Source organism: Equus quagga, chromosome 14 (assembly GCF_021613505.1).
Source record: "Equus quagga isolate Etosha38 chromosome 14, UCLA_HA_Equagga_1.0, whole genome shotgun sequence".
NCBI lineage: Eukaryota > Metazoa > Chordata > Mammalia > Perissodactyla > Equidae > Equus > Equus quagga.
Window position 1 is genome coordinate 74,571,052 of NC_060280.1, and position 20,937 is coordinate 74,591,988.

General features: G+C 48.3%; 1 long non-coding RNA gene across 1 annotated transcript; it reads right to left on the bottom strand.

The window, feature by feature from the left end:
* Positions 1–5,497: 5,497 nt before the first annotated feature.
* LOC124225460 (uncharacterized) lies at positions 5,498–20,915 on the bottom strand. The gene is made up of 5 exons (XR_006885080.1): positions 20,791–20,915; positions 11,496–11,649; positions 11,234–11,306; positions 9,316–9,355; positions 5,498–8,960 (listed from the first exon to the last, which is right to left on the bottom strand). It is a non-coding gene; the product is annotated as an uncharacterized LOC124225460 (long non-coding RNA).
* Between the last annotated feature and the right edge of the window lie 22 nt (positions 20,916–20,937).

The following is a 20,937-nucleotide window of genomic DNA, read 5'->3' on the forward strand; positions in this document are numbered from 1 at the left end:
CCTGTGAATGTCTGTCCTGGGGGCAGGAGTCTAGTGGCCTGCTCTGCCCAGTCCTCACAGGCCTCCATCTTACTCATCTATTAACTCCATCCCCCTAGCCTGAGTCCTGGGTCTCAGTCTTGTGTCATTGCCGAGGACACAGGGGACAAGCAAGCTGGGAGCTGCCTCTCAGAAGTTCCCTGCCTGCTGAGGGGACAGGGGCAGAAGAGTCCCTAAACAGACACCGGCACTGAGGTGGGGGAGGTGGGGGAAGACCGAGGGAAGACTTCCTGCCGGTAGACCCTCAGGCTGGATTCCCAGGGCTCAGGAAGGAGTTCTGGGCAGAGAGAGTGCAGAGGGGAGGGGAGTAGGGTGTGGGCAGGTACAGCCCCACAGGCTGCAAAGGACTGGGGAGGCCAGCGAAGCCAGGCCAGGCACGGCCCAGCAGGCAGTGTCACAGGGCATCACCTCCAGGCCTGGTGGCTTTGTGCATACATGTATAAGCATGATGAGGTGACATGAGGGGGCAGAAGGATGGGACAGGTCTGCTTAGGAGACTCAAAGACATGACAGTACATACAACTCAAGATGCTTGAGTGCATCCTGGATCAGAAAATAAATTGATTTAGGACTCTTATTGGTACAGCTGGGGAAATTTAAATAGTAGGTTTATCTGCCAATGTTAAATTTCTTAAGTGTGACAACAGGACAGCAGTCACACAGGGGAGGTCCTCCTTCTCAGGACAGCATTGAGAGGGGTGAGTGTCCAGATATCTGCCACCTACTTCCCAATGGTTTCCTTTGAAATCTATCTAAATATATCCAGCTCACTCTAGAGAGGGAGAGAGAACGCAAATGGGGAAAAATGGTAAAAAACAAAACAAAACAAACCCAACAGTGGTGAACCCAGATGAAAGCTATGTGGGTTTTCATGGTACTAATCTTTGATCTTTTCTATAGATTCTTGTAATTTTTTAGATAAAACCTAAAGGGAAAAGTAAAAAGAAAGCCCCGTGTGCCGTGGAGGGAGATGCTGGTGGGACTTTGTTGGGGGTAGACTGTGAGAAGTGGACGGAGGACAGCATGGGGCCACCTGCTCTGCCTCGCTGTCCCTACCTAGGTCCTGAGTCTGCCCTCTTCTCCACTCTGGCTGGGTCACCATCTCCTCTGACCGGACCCCATGGTGACCACACAGGGCCCCACCTCTGCCCTCATCCACCTCCCTCCAGCAGCCCGATTGGTCTATCCCAATGCACAGACCATCGAGTGCCCCTCCCTTGAGCCCATCTGTGTCTCCCACTGCTGCTGTGATCCACTTCAGCTCCTGAGAGGGCCTCACAGGGCCCTGTGATCGAGGGCGAACCCCTTCCTGACCCAGTTCAAATCTAGGAACAACCCCACTCAGCAGTGGGGAACCCTGGAGGTGCCCCAACTCACACATCTCAGGGCTTTTGCCCACACAGCCCCTGCTGCCTGGACATCCTCAAGATCCCCCTCCAGCCTCACATCCTGCAGGAAACCCTTCCTGAGGCCCCGGGTTGGCTGACGTGCCTCCCTGGGTCTCCTAGCTGCAGCTTCTACCCCATCGCAGGCTGTCCACCTGGCTGGGCTGTCTGTGCAGGAGCTCCCTGAGGTGGGGAGGGTGGAGTTTTGCAGGCCTGGCCCAGGTAGGGAGGCTTGGCAGGTGTTTGCTGGAGGCTGTGACACTACAAAGACACAGTACATGTGCTGGGAGGGACCAGACAACCAGGACCCAAGAGGAGCTGGCAGGAACTCTGCTATTCTCAGGAAGCAGGCTTGTTGGGTCTGATGAATTACCCAGCACTGGCACTTTCCAGGGAAGGGCCAGAAGCCCGGACATGGGCAAAGAGGATCACACGGATTCCAGAAAATGCAGAACAATGGCCCTAGCACAATTTCAGGACAGTCTACAAACCGAACATTAAATGGATGTCTTCTGAGCATTTTGAAAGGGAAGGACATCGTGTGTGTTTCCGAATGCCAGCACATCCTTTGTACATGTGCCTCACCTCCTTTGTGGTCAGGGCCAACCAGGGACGCTGGCACCCTAACAACTGCGGTGGGACCAACGACCAGGACTCAGGAACAGGGGCCCACACAGTGATGCTCCAGCCCAGCAAGCGATTCAATGTGAGACTCAAAGAAAGATATCACTATGGAGATGAGGGCTATGTCTCAGGTCCTAACTGCTCACCCAAAATTCACAACTGCGGAACTGTACATGTAAAAATGATTAAGATGGCAAATTTTCTGTTACATGTATTTTATGGCAATAAAAAAAATGGAAAAAAAATCCACAGCTGGGGAGGAGAGCAAGTGTGCTCTGCGACAGACGCTGGATCCCCAGGACATCTCCAGACTAGAGAAAAAGTGAGATTTTAGGGGAGAGTCTGCATTTCTACACGAACAGACAAAAAGAGGGTGGGGCACTCTGGCTTGACCTCAGTTGTAGTGAAAATACCCAGAGATCATAAGTGACTCTGCGTTCAGCATAAGGAGTGTGCTGTGTTTGCCCACGAAAACAGAAGCTCCCCCGAGACAGGTTAACAGAGGCTGGGCATAGAGAAGGGGAGGTGATCTTCCAGCTTGGCTCTTGCTATTAGAGCCCACTTAACCATTGTGCCCAGTTCTGGGTGTTACACTGACAACCTGTGGAGTGTCCAGAGGCAGGACCAGGATGGCGAGGGGCCTAGACATCTCACAGAAAGCAACAGTAGAAGGATCCAGAAGCACACTGCTCAGAGGTGCACAGTCCCATGACCCACAGGCTGGGAGGCCTTGGGTCAGTGACTCAACCTGGCTAGGCCTCAGTCTTCTCGTCTTAAATGGAGACTGCAGTAATTCCAACTAGGCAGGGTGTTTGTGAAGACTGAACTAAACGATGCACAAAAAACTCAGTGCCTGGGCTACAGTAGCACATATTGAGCCCTCAGTCACCCAGGAAGGAGAAGGGGGGACATGGCTGGTGACCTAGGGCTGATGGAGGAACCAGGGACCCACTAGGAGGCTCCTGGGAAGGCTTACCTCTGGGCATCTGCCCTGAACTTGTTCTGGCGTCACAAGGAAATTGGTCACCAAGAACACGTTCTCTCCCTGGAAAGCAAGGGTCAGGGTTGGCCTGTGCTTGGCTCCCTCGATGGGAGAAGCCAGAAGCGGGCAGCCGGGTTTGTGAGGGAAGGGGTCCTGTCCCATCGAGTCATCAACCCTGTGCCCCAGGAAAACGCCTCCAGTGAGGCAAGTTGAGGCAGAGATGGGAGGCTGGCTGGGTTTCTGGCCATTTCTGAGCCCCTCTCCGCCTCTTTGAGGCAAGATTTTTTCTCATATTCACTGTCATTTGCTCAACCAGAATTTTCCAAGAGCCTCCTGCTTCTAGACACTGAAGAGCCAGAGCTAAATTGGGCCAGGTGCCCACCCAGGCTGGTGGGGAGGGGTCCCCTCATTGCATCTATGGCCAGGGGCAAGGGGAACAGATGGTGAGCTCGGCCTGGGACAAAGGCAGGGTGGGTGTGGGGAAGGGGGGCTGGCCCCCTGTGCTGCCGTGAAGGCTCTGCACATTTCAGTGATGCACACTCAGGAAGGGGAGGGGAGGGCTGGGCAGAGGGCCGTGGGGTGTGGCAGCGGTCAGGATCTGCAGGGACTTGGTGGCCACCATCATGGAAAGGGAGCCTCCCAGGGTGGAAAGCAAGAGTTGGCAGGCTCTGATGGTGTCACCTGTGAAAGCTCAGCCTGGCTGCTGTGTGGAGGACACCTGGAGGCCCACAGGAAGACCACAGGTACAGCGGCAGCAGCAGGGGAACCCGTCAGGATATAGAACGGACAGGAGGAAGGGACAGGGAGGTGTCAAGCCGGGTCCAGCTTTGGCACTGGTAGATGTCATGGCCTCATTGGATGAAAAGAGGCCCCTCTGGGAGAGAGAGAGGGTTCTCTTGGACGAAGGGAATGTGCTTCAGGAGGCAGCTATGCTGGGGGCAGGTGGTCCCCATGGTACAATTTGGGCATCAGCAGAACAGGGCTGGAAACAGGGGCTTTAGAGAAGCTGGGTGGAGGGAGATGGGGCCGGGATGCAGGGTGGGGAGGCCAGAGGAGAAGCCAGCCTGCAGGGCCCAGGGCAGGGAGGGGAGCATTCAGGAGCTCCAAGCCCTGCCCCTATGCCCCCCACCCCTCCATCAAGCTCAAGCCTTGAGTCCCCAGACCCTCTACTCTTCTGGATGCAACTTTGTAAATGCGGTCCCTCTGGCCTGGCTTCCTGACCGTCCCCTTGTCCACCTGGAAACCTCTTACACATCCCTGAGAGCCTGTCCAGGCCCACTCCTCCATGGGCCCTTCCTGAGACGGGCCCTTCCTGAGACTAGCCCTGTAACAGCACCAGCACTCCCTCTGGCATCACATGCCCCTCTTGCACACACTCGCTTGCAGGGGTGGGACCAGAGGTGTCAGTGCCTGGCAGCAGCATCCAGGCACCCACCTGTGGCGACTTCATGAAGTCGGTCATGTCCCACAGCCAGTTCCCCAGCTCCTTGATCTGAGTCACAGAAACCCCTTTGAGTTTGGTGACGATAGAAATCTCGGGGTCCAGGTTCTGCTCCTGGTAGCCTTTTTTGGCGATGACGGCCCACCTGGGGAGGAGGTGATGGGCAGCCTGGTGCGTCCCCGGCACACAGTGAGCAGTGGCTAAGCTGGGTCCTACCCACTCAGCCCCTACACACCCTACAGGCTCCCAGCAAAGCATTCAGGGCCCTGCCTCTTCTCCAGCCTCACTTCCAGGGGCCACAGTGGAGTTGCAGGGCTGGGCTTGTTGTGTGGCCCTGGGGTGGCCAGGCAGGTCTTAAAGGGAAAAGGACCCAGGGTTCCAGCTGAAGGCCAATGTCTGGGGGCCAGCTGCCCCCTGCCTTGTGGTTCACTGCAAGATTTGGGAGGGAATTCTGCCACTGTGGCCACAGCCAGTCCCGACAGCTGTCCTAGGCAAGGGGCAGGCAGGCCAGACCCAGAGTCTCTAGGGCCCCAGAGAGGTGGCTTGCAGCTATGGGCCTCATGGAGGTCCCTCATGCCGCCGCTCGCAGGCCTTAGGGACAGCCTGGTTGGGTTAGGGTCTGAGCTGCTAATGCTGAGCAGGTGGGCTGGGGAGGGGCAGCCCATCCTCTTTAGGGAGCATCTCAATGTTGGGAGAGGTGAGGAGAGCCTGGGCACTGGGGACACTTGTTCCAGGCCCAGCGGTCCCAGAACATGATGCAATTGTGGAAGGTGCAGTTCACATCCAGGTCTGTCTGCTTTATTTCCAGAGAGAGAGTTTGGCCTCCTCCTTTGTTTTCTGTGCACAGAACCAAGGAGTCGGAGCCAGCATCAGAGATACAGAACGCTAACTGCCACAAACTGCCGTCAGAAACAGAGCAAGCGCTGCTGGCTGGAACGTGAGTTTCCCTTGCAGAAACCTCATTCTCTGGCTTGTTACTGAAGCCAGGGAGGGTCACAAGTGCCCACCCTGCCTATAATGGCCACATCACGGCCTGTGGCCAGAAGTTCTGGGGAGGAGACCACCGATGGTCAGCCCGGGAGCTCCTCTAAGGCCCAGAGCCCCACTGTTAAATTGGCACCATCCAGGCCACCCCGACCTCTCCTCCCCTCCCCTACACAGGGGCCTGTCCAGGATGACGGTGTCCGCCTGGGCTCTGAGCCTCCCCCTGAGGGGCTGCTCTCCCGAACCTGCTCCCAGGGCACCGGCACATCTCAGGGCACTTGGGTAGGCAGGGAGGGTGGCTCGGCTTCTGTTCTCTGACACCTTCCTGAGTCCTACAGCCGGACAGGCGAAGTGAGGCCAGCTGTCTTCACCTTCCGATCTTTACTCGCTTGCTCATTCTGTTTCACCAAGCATGAATCTGGCACCAGCCCACCCGACGTCCCCCCACTCAGGGCCCTGGGGGAAGGGAAGGCTGCCAGAGCTGCAGGCCCATCTGCAGCACCAGCTCCCATCACCCTGACACTAAGACTGCCCAGGAGGAGCGTGGAGCCCCACAGCCCTGATACCCCCCTTTCAGATTCCTGGTTGTGAAGGCAAAAGAGTATCCTTGGGGCTCCACATAGGTCTCACCGATACACGTTCCCCATTTTCAAGCTTTTTTTGCTCGTGTAAAGGAAAACTCGACCTTTGCATAGTATCTTGTACCCAGCCAACTTCCTAGATTAGTTTACTAATTCTGACTAATAGGTTTTTGTAGAATTAGGTCTTGAGTTTTCTAAGTATATGATATTACCTGCAAATGAAGGTAATTGTTTCCTCTTATCTGTGTTAACAGTTTTATTTTCTTGTCTGATTGTATTTGTTAAAACTACCAAAACAATTCTGAATAGCAGGATGATACCAGTTTTTGGTATTCAACAGACAGCTTTATAAAAGTGAAGCTTTCCCTGTGCCCCGGTCCGAGCCCAGGCTGAGGGCCTGCCTCTTTGGGAGATGGCTTCCGCTGCAGCGGAGTGGCCCGCCCCCCTCCACTGACAGCATGCTCATCTTTTCTTTGGTTATCTTTCAGCTAAGGCTTCTCTTTTTCTTCCACATGGGCCAATTTTACTTGGAAATCATCTGTTTCCTCAATTTTCAAATGTATGCCACCAAATTGCATACAACCTTCCCCTGTAAGTCTCTTGACCTCAGCCTGCTAGTGGCCAGGGCCCTGTTTATCTGAAGGCCCCACATTTTATCCTCTCTTCCTTTGTTCAATGTTGGGAGTTTAGCTAGTTTTTTCAAATATCCAGTTTTTGGGCTTTATTTATGTTTTCTATATCTTTTGGTTTTCTACTTCATTTTGCATTTTTAAACTTCTTCCTTATTTTTTTCTAATTTTTTCTTCTAATTTTAAAGTTGAATATTTAGTTCTTTAATGTCAGTCTTTAAGAAATAAAACATGTTTTGTGGGGCTTTTCATTGTCTGTTAGATAATTTGTAATTTCGGTCTTGATATTCTAAATATTTTGATATATTTGATATGCTATGGTGAATAGAACATTTTTCTTATAATATTTACTAAGACAATGGCTTTTATTCTTGATGTGGCATCCTTGTGTAATATAAATTACAACCAGCTATGCTGTAAGTAGTAACGACCTGCTACTTCAGTCAACTCTCTTTTTGCCAACTGGGCTCTTAGCCAAGTCCCTTGTGTCCCTACATACATGGCATCATCAGCTACTGTACAGTTTGTCTGGATTTTCACCTGTATCTAGAGGCATCTGGCTGGGTTCCTGGTAATAAGTTCAGAAATGGATTCAGGCTATCTGAAGCACAGGGAAACTTGTGGGTAGCTGTGCAGGGAGCCTGTGGGCCTGGATTCTGGACCAGGTGGGAGTGCACATGTCCATGAGCTGCCCCTTCCTTCCTGGGAAGGAGCTGGCCACACCCAGCCCAGCAGACAGGCAGCAGGAGGGGTCCAGGCTCACCCTCCCGCCAGATAGCATTCCACAGCCAGAAATAACCCCACCTCTTCTCTAAACATCTTATTTATCCTGCCTCATCACACGGAGCCGCATTTGCAGGACCACGACGTTAAGCTCCATGATTAGTAACTAGACCCTCCTCTTGGCCCCAGTTTTACAGGTCCCTTTGAAGATTCCATGATTAAGCATGATGCTGGCTGTTGTTCCAGAATTATAAATGGCTGTACACGTGTACATATTTACCACATTAAGAAATTATCTAATCTTGAGCTGTTTGTTGAAGTGTGACCACCGTCACACTCCCTCCCAGCTGCATTTCCTGGTGTCCAGGCTTCACTGGGCCGGTCCCACACAGTCTGGGCACATCACTGCTCTTTCACTTGCCAAGTGTGCACAGAGGACCCTCCTTGGGGCAGTGTGACCTGGAGGGGACCCTTGGGTGGAAACTGAGGACTGAGCTGTGGGAATGAGGCCAGGTGCAGGATCCTTGCTGGGGGGATGGGAAAAGACTCATTTCTTGTCTCAATTAAGTCTTTTTCTTTTTATTCAGCTTAACTTAGATCTGTTCTTCACATGCGTTTGGTTTTACTTTTCCTTTTTATGATTTCTGGGTATGCTTCCTTGCTCTTTTTCCCTGGTTTCTTTCCTTTGCTGCGTGACTCTGTCCCTCACTCAGGTGTCTGCGAGGCCTTAGTTGGATTCCAACTAAGAGATGGAATGGCATCTGTCTATCTCTGGACCCAGTGTCTGCTCTAGGCCAAACTGAAGGGAATGGAGGCCTTGGCCATAGGGAGATGGGCAGGGCCTTCTCGGCAGGAGAGCCCAGGGCCTGTAAGTCTGGGAGGTTCTGGGAAAGCACTGAGAGTGGATAGGGGTTCCCCATGGCATATGACCTACCCCCTGGGCTTCCCCCAAGCTCCTGACAAGGCCTGGCCCATTAGCGCTGCCTCTGCCAAGTAAAGAAGGGTCATACCTCATAGTTTCCTTCATTCTCCACCATCACTTTCTCAACATCCAACAGGAGAGACCACACTGACCCCACCCCTGTGGAGGGATCCCTTCAGACCTGTCAATGTGCCTATAGGAAAGAAGCAGCTCTGGTGAAACAGGCCACAGAGCGACACCATGGAGGAGATGGAGCATGAGGTATCAGGAGGATTCTAGTGTTTGGCTCCGTGGTGTCTCGAGAGAGGTTGGGTCTGCCTAGAACTGGGCCTTGTCTCCTAAAATTAGGAGTGGACGAGGTCTCAGGGATGTCATGGACTGTGGTCCTGACTTATGCCTCCCTATGGGGCCCTGGGCCTGGGGTGGCTCCAGCTCTGACATGAGATTCTCTCCAGGCGAGATGACATTTGTGGGGAGGGCAGGGGAGCTGAGGGCTGCCCTGGGGACCCAGGCCCATCATCCTTTAAGGTCAAGACAACATGCTGCCCGCCAATCGCTCAGGTCTGTAACTTCTCGCTGCTGTGGTATTCATTCTACTTCCTCAATATCTTCACCTACTTGTCCACTTGTCCAATCTCTTGGTGTTTTTGCTGGAAAATGAGAAATGGCAGTGTTAGCCACACTGCCAGCTTTCCTAGAGTGGCACTTAGTGCAGCATGAGTCACGTTAGGAGTCCTGACATGAGCAAACTCAAAGGAGCCAGAAAAGGCGCAGACCCTGGGCACAGACCCTCTCACACAGACACTCGGCCTCCAGTCAGGTCCCAGCCTGGAGGTGGGGTCCTGGCAGCCAGCAGGCAGCCACCCCTGAGCTGCAAGTGTGGTTCTCGGACAGGTGGGTTTATTAAAATCTCCCCTTAGGACAGCTCTGGGGTCAGGGGTGGCAGGAACCACAGCCCCGCACCCAGGACCAACTCTCGCCTGTGCAGCAAGGATGGGTTCTTACCTTTGCCTCCTGGGTGCCAAGGCCAGGCAGCTCCTTCTCACTGGAAGGCAAGAGAAGCAGAGCCATGAGGACCTGCACCAGGCCAGGTGCCAGGGAACAACCAGACCTGCCCCCCATCAACCCCCAAGTCTCTGCCCAGGAGACTCCAGAGGGGAGGGCTGACCCCAGAAAGGTGTCAGTGATGTGGGGCAGAGGGAGGACAGGTGCTTATGGGGTATCCAGCCACAGTCGGCTGGAGGCGGTGCCCTCTATGGGAGCCTGAGAAGGATTGGTGCTGGCACAGGGGGTGTTGACAGCAGGCCCCCAGGATGTGACCTGCCACTGTCCTGGGGTTGGGCCGGCCTGAGAACTGCCCAGTGCAGCCAGAGTGCACCCTGTGCCCACCCTGCTGATGTCTCCATGCCCCTCACAGGACCCTGCCTTTCCCTGCACCCTTCCTGTCCCCTGACCTCACCCCTCTCTCATCCGTCACTTCAGCCACTCTGGTCCATCTTTTGCCCCTTGTCCTGTCAGAACCTCTGAGCTTGACCCACCCCTGCTCAGTCCAAACAACTGCCTGTCCACTGGGCAATGAGCAGTGACTAAGGGCCCCACAGGTAGCCAGGTTGGCCCCACACCACGTCTCCAGCCTCAGCTGGCTTCCTGCAATGGCCATCAGCCTCCTTCCCTCATGCTGCAGTGTCTTCGGGACTGACCGAAGCCCCTGGCTCAGGTGTCTCAGGTGAGTCGCTCACCCAGGGCCTCGGCCCATTCCAGGCTGACCTCCCCCAGAGAGGATGCCACCATCCTGGGAACCCAGTGTCTTCAGCCCTGCCCCAGGCTACCTCCGTCCAGATACACACACATACACACACTTATCACCCCAGACCCATCTCCCCTCATTCTCGTCTCTCTCCCCCCACCATGGCCTAGCTCAGACTTCCACCCTAAATCTCCTCCCAGCACCAGACGAAGGGACCAGGTAGTCTTCAACTGCAAACTCAACCTGCCTCTGTCACCTTCCTTCCCATGAGATTCTGAGGCCTGGTCCTGCTTGAATGCATCCCCTGCCCATTCCCTCAATGCCTGAGGCCACACCCCTTGCTGCCCCTTGTGCCTGTCCCAAGGTGGCTACTCAGCTGGGCCCATTTGAGCTCTTGGAGACCTCTGCATAACTGCCCACAGGCTTGGGCAGACAACCCTGGGTCAGGTGCCTCACACCCTGTGGAGCCACTGCTGACCAGGCTGGACCCCCCCTCTGACCATGGGAGGAAGACATCATCACCCCATCCCCCTTGCAGGTGTGGAGGCCACACCACTGAGTGCCCAGGTGCCTGGCCAAATGCCCAGCTCCACTCCCTGCACACTTCCCCAAGTTTGCATGCTGGGTCTCTCAGCTCAAGCCTAGTACAGACCCTGGCCCACAGAAGGCACCAGGGGACAAGGCTCTGAGCTGAAGAGATGGGTGTTTCCACAAATGGAAACCATCCCTGAGATGAGATGGGAGGGGTGTCCAGATGTCTCACTGCAAAAAACCAACATGGTCGGTGACTTTGTACAGCAAGAGGTCAGCATCTTTCCAAGGTTCCACCAGTGTCCCTCCTTGGCAGCCCTGAAACCCAGAGGGGGCACTGTGGTGAGGGCATACCAGAGCCAGGGACGTAAGGGCAAAGAGGGAGCAGGATGGCTCCTCCCTCCCCTGCATCCCGGAGGCGCCCAAAAACCTCTGACAATGGGCACAGCATGAGAGACAAGGACATGCCCATCTGAATGGGAACAGCCTGACAGCTTCACCTGTTCCTGCTGGCTGGGACCCCCACCTGGGCCTTGCCGGCTCGTCCATGGCTATGATCCCTGCCACATAAGTGCTCCTGCTGCCTATGGTTCCCGCATGGGCCGGATCTGTTCCTAGTGGCTATGATCTCCTCCTGGGCCTTACCTGATTGTAGTTGGCTATTAGCTCGGCTCATTCCAAGGCCATCAGTATTTCCAGGTCCTCCTTCATGTCCATGCTGCAAGGCAAAAAATCCAAATATTACAGTGCACTGAAGAGCTTTAGGGAACAAACAAGTCTGCTCCCTGTTGGCAGCTCCCTGGTCTGTCGGATCAGAGAGTGGAGAAAGCCCAATAGCCAGGTCGGGTGACATCCCGGCTTGACAGATCATAGGTTCGCACTCACACTTTCCAATACTCCCACTTACAGGCTACCTTCCTTTCCCAGGGAAGTTCGGTCATAATGAGATTACAAAGCTCTCTTCAGACAGCTTTACGAGGAACAAGAAGGTGGACTGAGGAGGCTCAGATGAACTGCTGACCTGCAGTGCACGGTGGCGCACTCCTGGCCCAGGGCGGGCACTGAGGAAAGAAATACAAAGTTCACATTATTGCAACAAATGGAATATCCAATAACTTTGAACTTCTTGTGAAAAATGTGCTGTTAATATTATTCCTTCAAAAAAAGAACAGACCTTCTGGTTTCCTATAGAGCATGTAAGAAGCTTGGAAGTTGCCACTCCATCCTAAAAACAAGTAAAAAGCTGAACAAAATGAAAACATCAACTCTTCCTAAATCCATGAGACGTGAGGTCACAGGGCAAACTGCTGCCCCCCAGTGGAGCGACCAACAAGAGAATACTGAGAATTACGACTTACTGGGGTTGAAATCCCTGAGCAGCCACCTCTGCAGGAACCAGAGCCAGGGTAGGGAATCTTGAAGTGTAACTGATGAATTGCTAGAGGCTCAGGGTGGAGTTTTTATTGCTGTCTTAACCCAGAGAGAGACAAACTCCAGGAGAACCTGGGGCACCCGCACTTTTGTGTACCAGGTCCTCACAGTAAAAATTGGAGAAAAGTTCCCTCATGCTTCCAGAAGAGGGGCAAAGGAACCATTTCGAAATACACCAGAGTACACTGTTCGTAAGAAGGTCCACCCTTAGGAGAAATTTAACCAGAGTTTAACCTGCTGGGGTTTTATCAGAGCCTAATTTAGGGGGGAAAGGGAAATACTCATTCCAGCCCCCTCTAGCCTTCCACATGGGAAAAGAAACACCCAATTCCAGCCCCTCTAGCTGTCCTGTCAAACCTAAGGGGTGGGATAAAAAACCTGAGAAGCACATGTGAAGTTCACAGTCCAGAGGCACAGGCTCACTAAAAGACTCAGACCTCATCATTGGACTACAGAATGCTTCCCCTCCCCACACCTCACCACCACATCACTAAAGGCCTATTTACAGCAGTTCTGTTTACCTAGTACATCATGCTTGGCTATAAAGAAAAAATTACAAGACATACTACAAGGCAATAAACACAGTGTGAAGGAGACAGAGCAAGCATCAAAACCAGACTCAGATATAGTAGGGATATTGGAATTATCAGACTGGGAATTTAAAACTGATTAATATGATAAGGACTTTAATGGATAAAGTAGACAGCATGCAAAAACAGATGAGGAATGCAAGCAGAGAAATGGACATTCTAAGAAAGAACCAAAGGAAATGCCAGAGACCAAAAATACCATAACAGAAATGAAGAATGCTTTTGATTAGCTTCTTAGTAGACTGGACACAGCTAAGGAAAGAATCTCTGAGCTTGAGGATATCTCAATAGAAAACTCCAAAACTGAAGAACAAAAAGAAAAAAGACTAAAAAATAACCCAACAGAACAGATTATCCAAGAACTGTGGGACAACTACAAAAGTGTAACATACACGGAATGGGAATACCAGAGGAAAAAAGAGAGAAAGGATCAGAAGAAATATTTGAAAATTTGAAACAATAAAGACTAAGAATTTCCCCAAATTAATGCCAGATACAAAACCACAGATCCAGGAAACTGAGAGAGAACACTAGCAGCATAAATTCCAAAAACACTACACTTGTATATATCATTTTCAAGCAACAGAAAATCAGAGATAAAGACAAAATCTTGAAAGAAGCCAGAGGAATAAAACACCATAACTACAGAGGAGCAAAGATAAGAATAATATGAACTTCTGCTCAGAAACCATGCAAGCAAGAAGAGAGTGGACTGAAATATTTAAACCGTTGAGAAAGGGAAAAAACCAACATAGAATTCTGTACCTTGCAAAATTATCCTTCAAAAGTGAAGGAGAAATAAAGACATTCTCAGACAAAAAAAAAATTGAGGGAATTTTTTTGTCAGTAGACCTGCCTTGTAAGCAATGTTAAAAAGAAGTTCTTTAGAGAGAGAGAAAATGGTATAGGTCAGAAAGTCAGATCTGTATAATGAAAGGAGGAGGACTGAAGAAGGTAGAGAAGGTAAAATAAAACCTTTTATTTTTCATATTCTTTTTTTTGTTTGTTTTTCAGGAAGATTAGCCCTGAACTAACATCTGCTGCCAATCCTCCTCTTTTTGCTGAGGAAGACTGGCCCTGAGCTAACATCTGTGCCCATCTTCCTCTACTTTATATGTGGGATGCCTACCACAGCCTGGCGTGCCAAGCGGTGCCCTGTCCGCACCCAGGATCTGAACTGGCGAACCCGGGGCTGCCAAGAAGCAGAACGTGCGAACTTAACCACTGTGCCACCAGGCCAGCCCCAAGGATGTTCTTTCTTACCACTGCTTTTCGACATTGTACTAGAAGTCCTAACTAATGCAGTAAAGCAAGAAAAGGAAATAAAAGGTATACAGATTGAGAAGGAAGAAATAAAACTGTCTTTGTTTGCAGATCACATGACTGTTTACAAAGAAAATATAAAAGAATCAACAAAAAAAATCCTGGAGCTAAAAAGCAATAATAGCAAGATTGCAGAATACAAGGTTAACATACAAAAGTCAATCACTTTCCTATATACTAGTAATGAACTGGGAATTCAGAATTTAAAACACAATGCCATTTACACTAGCACCAAAAAAATGAGCTACTTAAGTATAAATCTAACAAAAAATATACAAGATCTATATGCAGAAACTACAAAATTCTGATAAAAGAAATCATAGAGAAACTAAATAAATGGAGAGATATTCCTTGTTCACTGATAGGATGACTCAATATTGTCAAGATGTCAGTTCTTTCCAACTTGATCTATAGATTCAATGCTATCCCAATCAAAATCCTAGCAAGTTGTTCTATGGATATCAACAGACTAATTCTAAAGTTTATACAGAAAGACAAAAGACCCAGAATAGACAACAAAACATTGAAGAAGAATAAAGTTGGAGTACTGACACTATCCAACTTCAAGACTTACTACAAAGCTACAGTAATCAAGACAGTATAGTGTTGGCAAAAGAACAGATAATAAATAAATAGAACAGAATAGAGAGCTCAGAAATAGACCCACACAAATGTAGTTGTGGGGGATTGGAATTGGCCACCCCAAGATATGTCTCTTTGGCATGAGGATTATTTTGGGCTGATTACTTTTTAAAACCGCAGACATGAGAGAAACTCTGAAAAGTAGAAGTTACCCTTTGTAAGAGACATTTACATTTGTAAGGGAAATCTCCATCTGTAAAGGTATCACCCCCTCTCTGTACCAAGAAGAAGGGGGGATGACTTTATCTCTAAAAACTCTTATCAACGCGGAAGGCAAGGAATTAAATCTGCATAATAACCTTACTCTTGTTTACTGTACTTTTCTGGTCATCTCCCATAACTGACTCCTCCACCCCCAACATCCTCCTTTGTCTGTAGCTGAAGATGGTATTTAAGATGAGACCCTCCACTATTTTAGCGAGTTGCCCAGTTTTCCTGAGTCTCTCCCATGTATCCATGATATAAAGCTTTGTTTAATTTTCTCCTGTTATTCTGTCTCATGTCAATTTAATTCATAGCCTGGCCAGAAGGACCTAGAATGGGTAGAGGAAATATCTTCCTCCCCTACATAGTCAACTGATCTTTCACAAAGGAGCAAAGGCAAAACAATGGAGAAAAGATACTTTCTAACCAGTGATGCTAGAAAAACCCACATACAAAAAAAACGAACCTAGGTGCTGGTGCAGTGAGATAGTGGGTAAGTTCACAAATTCCACTTTGGTGGCCTGGGGTTCACGGGTTCAGATCCCGGGTGCTGGCCTACACACCACTCATTAAGCCATACTGTGGCAGTGTCTCATATACAAAATAGAGGAAGACTGGCACAGATGTTAGCTCAGGGACAATCTTCCTTACCAAAAAAAAAAAAAAAATAGAATTCAACACAGAACTCCAATGCCTCCACATTACAACCAATGGCTTTATCAACCAGATTGGTTTACTGAAGTAACAAAGAAACAAATTCTTCCCCCATCAGACTTCTCACGGCCACCATGAGGCTGGGTCACAGTGCCCTCAATTCTAAGGTATTCAGCACCAGTCAGGAACTAGGAATGATCAGCACCATTCAGGCTAACAGCAAGAAATTGATAACTCAATGCATTGGGTAGCTATGTTATCCCTGAGATATATAAGTCCTGCAGGTATTTGCTCACAGGTCCTGAGCTGTCAGGAACTGGGAATTCAGAAAATCCCATCTATTCCAAAGGTCCCAAATACCTCACCTTCATTTAATCAAGATCTACTAACAAAAAGGCATTATTGTCCAAAAGAATTTACTTTTAAATGGCCCTACGTCACTTGCTAGAAAGGCCCAGTTTGGGTTGAAGGTAAAGCTCAGGAGACACCTATCACATAAGGCATCAAAGGCTTTCCTCCCTGTGTTCCCGCTTCTTTCTATTTCAGTCCCACTCTAGCTCAACCCTTGGGCCAATTATTCTCCAAGGTATCTTACTTTCATTCTTTATTCCAAAGTAAAAATTACTTCTCACAACTTCCTAAGGCTCTCAGAAATCAGGGTCCTTTTCTGTCTGAGCCTCAGGTTGAAACTACTTTCTATGAAGCCACTTAATTTCTGGCTTAACTTTACTACTTTTCCTCGAACTGTGGGCACAGAAATGTCCTGGTATTTTCCTTCTGCACACAAAAGAACTCTACTCAGCTCTTAATTCTCTTATTTCTAAAAATTTAAGCACCTTTAAGAAGTACACCAGATACAAAGAAACATGGTACAAAGAAAACCTCATTCACAACCTGACATGTCTAGTCTTAGCCTCTTATTTCTAACAGCTGGTTCTCAATCAGGGATGATTTTGTCACCACAGTGGACATCTGTTGATGTCTGGAGACATTTTTTATTGTCCTTATTGGGATGCTACTACATTTAGTAAGTAGACACCAGGGCTGCTGCTAAACATCCTACAATGCAGAGAACAGCCCTCCCAAACAGAGAATTACCCAGTCCAAAATATCAACAGTGCTGAAGGTGAGAAACTCTGATTTACGTCAACATATTTCACTCTATATCAATTTCTACAATATCTGCCCCTCAGTGATTATTGGCATCTCAGTGATGATTATTATTATCATCAATTTGGTAGACACTGTACTAACACACATTTTCTCATTTAATTATCAATATCTCTCATTTAATTCAACAACCATATGAAGGAAGTCAGATTATCATCTCTATTTTAAAAGTGAGAAAATAGAATCAAAAAGAGGCCACATAACTTGCCCAAGTCACAAAACTAGGGAGTGGAGGAGTCAGAATTTGAGCCCAGATAATACGAGCCCGGAGCCTACACTCCTAATTACTATGTCATATCCTCCCATATTATTAAACGCATTACTAAAAGAACCCAAGAATGAAATAATTAGGGCTGAACTAGTGATTAGTAGTCAAAAGAGGAAATAGAAGAGAGCGAGATGAGAATTTACAAGGGAACAAATGACAGAACTTAATGATTATGAGATATATGGGATAAGAAAGAGTAAAAAATGATCATTTTTTAAGTGTTGGGAGCATAGGGAAATGACAATAACACCTCTAGTAATATGGAAATCACAAGGGTGAATCCAGAAGGAAAAGATGAGTAATGTTTCAGATTGTTGCATTTGGGAAGATGAAAAGATATCCATATAGAAATTCTAGTATTCAGCTAAGACAGATTTTAGAAACTCAGGAAAGAGGTAAGGATTAGAAATTTAGGTTTTGAAATTATCTCACATAAAATGAACAGCAGAAGCAACAAAACTATTATGTTGTCCAAGGGAAAAAGAAAAGGACCAATCCTTGGGGTTCAGCAACAATTGAGAGGCAGAAAAGAAGAGGCGGGAGAAGAACCAGGACAGGGTGGTGTCACAGAGTTCAACAGATGAGAGTTTCAAGAGGAGAGTAGACTGCCTTCTCTTTTCATTCTATACTCGCTCCTGGAAGACCTCATTCTCATCCATTACTTAAACTACCATCCACCTATATGCAAATATCACAAGACCATACCTTGCATCTAACCTCCACACTCATTTTTCCAACTGCCTAATTTTCTCTCTCCCTAGATGTATCAAGGGCACCTCAAATTCAACATGCCAAAAATCTAACTCTGCTTCTTCCAGTATCACCTATCTCAGAAAATGGCATCCAGCTGCACACACCAGAAACCTACGAATAATCTATGACCTGACATCCTCTCATAAGTCAATCCCAGCCAATCCATGTTCAAAACATTATGGGTTTTATCCACTAAATGTTTCTATCTGTCCCCTACTTGCTATCTCTGGCTATTACTACCGTAGTCTAAGCCACCACCATCTTCCACCTGGAACACTGTTACTGCTTGCCATTTGGTCCTCACATATACTCTTGCCCTCCTCAGATTCATTCTCCTCAACGCAGCCAAGATGAAACTTCAAATGCAAACCCGAGTACATCACATAACACATCCCAATCCTCACTTCAGTGAGTTTCCACAGTTCCGAGGGTAAAGATCAATCTTTTGCCTTGGCCCACACGACCTACATGATCCGGCCCTTGCCTCCCTCTGTGGCCTCATTATACCCTCTGTCTCTTTGCTTGTCTGCTTTCAATTTCTTGAGTCTTCCAAGCTTCTATTCCTTTGCATGTGTACTTCCCTCTGCCTAGAAAACTCCTTTCCCCTTCTTATCATTTAGCTCTTAGTTCAGTAACATTATGTCAAATCTCCCTATTACCAGATATTCTCATTGGACCATTTGCCTCTCCTTAGCACTGAACACAGCTGTAATTGTACAATAATTTGTGATTGTTTGATCAATGTCAATTTCTCATATCAGACCGGATGCTTCATAAGGGCAGGAATTGTGTCTTTTTATTCATCATCAAATCCCTAAGACACAGCACAGTACCTAACACGTGTTCAATAAATATTTGTTGAATAAATTATCAAACACACTCAAAAAAAAGTAAAATAGAATGAGACTGAGCAAAACAAGTGGAGGTGACTATTACGAAGATGACTGGTGACCCCTGAGAGTACAGTTTGAATATACTGATGAGGGGAGAATCCAGAAGGCAGGAACTTAAGGAACAGCTGAGCAATGAAACAGGGAAGAGAGATTGGACAAGAAAGCTAACAGACGGCAGCAGGGCCAAGGGAGAGTTGTTTTCATTTTGCTGTTCTTTATGCCGTTGTTGGATTCTCCAGTATTGGGAAGACATAAAGAGAGAAGAATTGGAAACGTGACAGATTGGAGATAATTTGTCAGATGAGAGAGGACTACAGTTGAAGGAGTTTGAAAATGTCAAAAAAAAAGGGGTGAGGTAAGCAAAGATATCATAAAGGAGTGATTAACTTAAAAGCATGACAACACAACCAGTTGAAAGTAATATTTGAATGCATAAAGATGCTCGTGCATTAATAAACCAGCTAGACCTAATTAGGGAAAGCATCTGAAAGAGAGCTGTTACAACCAAAAGGTAAGGAAGCCATGTTAAACTACGTCACTTAGATCTAATCAGCAAAATCCAGATTATCAGAAACCCCACAAGGCCAACAACCTGGTTTCTTCAAGAAATAAACTGCAAGGGAAAAAAAATGGAGGAGGAATTATAAAATAAAAGAAACTTAAAGGACATAACCAATCACAACACGTGGACTTGACTGGATCCTGGTTCAAACAAGCAAACTAAAGAAAAAAAATGAGACAAGTAGAAAATTGAACACTAGATATTTGATGATATTAAGGAAATACATTAAATACTTTGGTGTGACAACAGTATTGTGGTTATGCTTTTAAAAGTTCCTTTTTTTTTTAGAAATCATACTTAAATTTGCTTCAAAATAATACAAGAGGATGTACATGGATAGTGATATAGAAGCAACAAGATTGGTCATGAGTTAATTGTCAGAGCTGGGCATTGAGTTCATGGGGCTTCATTACATATACTTTTTTTATATGTTTGAAATATTCCTTAATAAATTTTTTTAAAGATGCAATTTGGTTTGCAAGAATAGGATTTTCTTCCATACCTTAGTTAAGGTTTTTTGACCTGTGTTCAGCAGATTTCAGGGAATCATGAGGATTATTATCAGATCTAGGCAAAGTTGGAGGATGAAGTGATCCACCAGAAAACAAGGATTGAGTTGAACACAGGATACCACTTGAAACATGACAGCAGATAGATCCTTCAAGTTGTTACCGATTAAAGTTTTCAAAGATGAAATTCTAATATAAAGGATAACAGGAAACTAATGGGTGGGGGGGTATATTGAATGATCAAAGCAGTAGGTGAGAAAAATGACTATCTACTCTTGTTTCTAAGACAGACTGATTGGAGATTCGATGCCAAAGGAAAAGTCACGCAGGTATCAGATGACCAAACCCGAACATGGGACATTCGTTCACGAGGTGGGGAAAGAATGTGTGCACTAAAGTAGTGCTAAGATATCGGAGATCTAGGTATAGGGTCATTCAAAGCTTCACAACCTACTCCGTCATCTTCTCCTTTGTTTATTCTTTTTTTCTTTCCCCCAACAAATCCAAATCGCCTTAGTGGTAGTGTGAAGGCCGTGAGACAAAGAGGGAGGAGGAAGAAGTAATATGAAGTGTTGGAAGGAAAATAATTAAACATTATTTTTTCCCTGCCATTGAAGCCAGGATTTAAGAAATAGAAATTGAACTTGTCAACAAGCAGGCACCTGCCTATCGGGTGAGGCGGGATATAAGCAGAACGCGCAGGGCTGGAGACAAGGTTAGTTATGCTGCAGGACAGCGACAGGATATTGAGCTGTGGGGACCTCTACTCTTTCTTTTTTAGGTCTCATCCTCAGCAATTCCCAAAACACCAGACCTTTTTTTCCAGGTACATACACCAAAGGAAAACAATTTTTTTAAGAGGAAGACTGTGTGAAGGGAGTGGACAGGAGCACTCCGGAGGAAGGCCACAAGCGCGTGCTCGTTCCAGCAAGGACGCCAGGGTGTGGAGCACCGTGAGAGGAACGCGGGGAGGGTCTGCAGACGCGGCGACGGGGCCGGAAGACAGCCGCGAGAACCCGAGCGCCTCAGGGCCCAGGCGACCGTCCGGGAGAAGCGGCGCGGCCGCCGGACACGCCTCCAGCCCCGCTCTGAGCGCCCTCCCTGCCCGACGCCGCCGGCCCGCAGCCGCAGCTGGGAAGGGCAGAGACCGATTCCGCTGGGGGGGACGCGACGTTAAGACCGCCTCTCCAGAAACCCAGCTACCTCGCCGTTAACCGACGCTTGAGAATCCTCTCCTCCCCTTCGGTGACGCCTGAGGGCAACGCGGCCACGGGTGCTGCTTACGCGCCAGAGACCGGACGGGGTCCGGCAATTCCCAGCCAGCCCAAATCCCGGGCTTCCTCCCGCCCT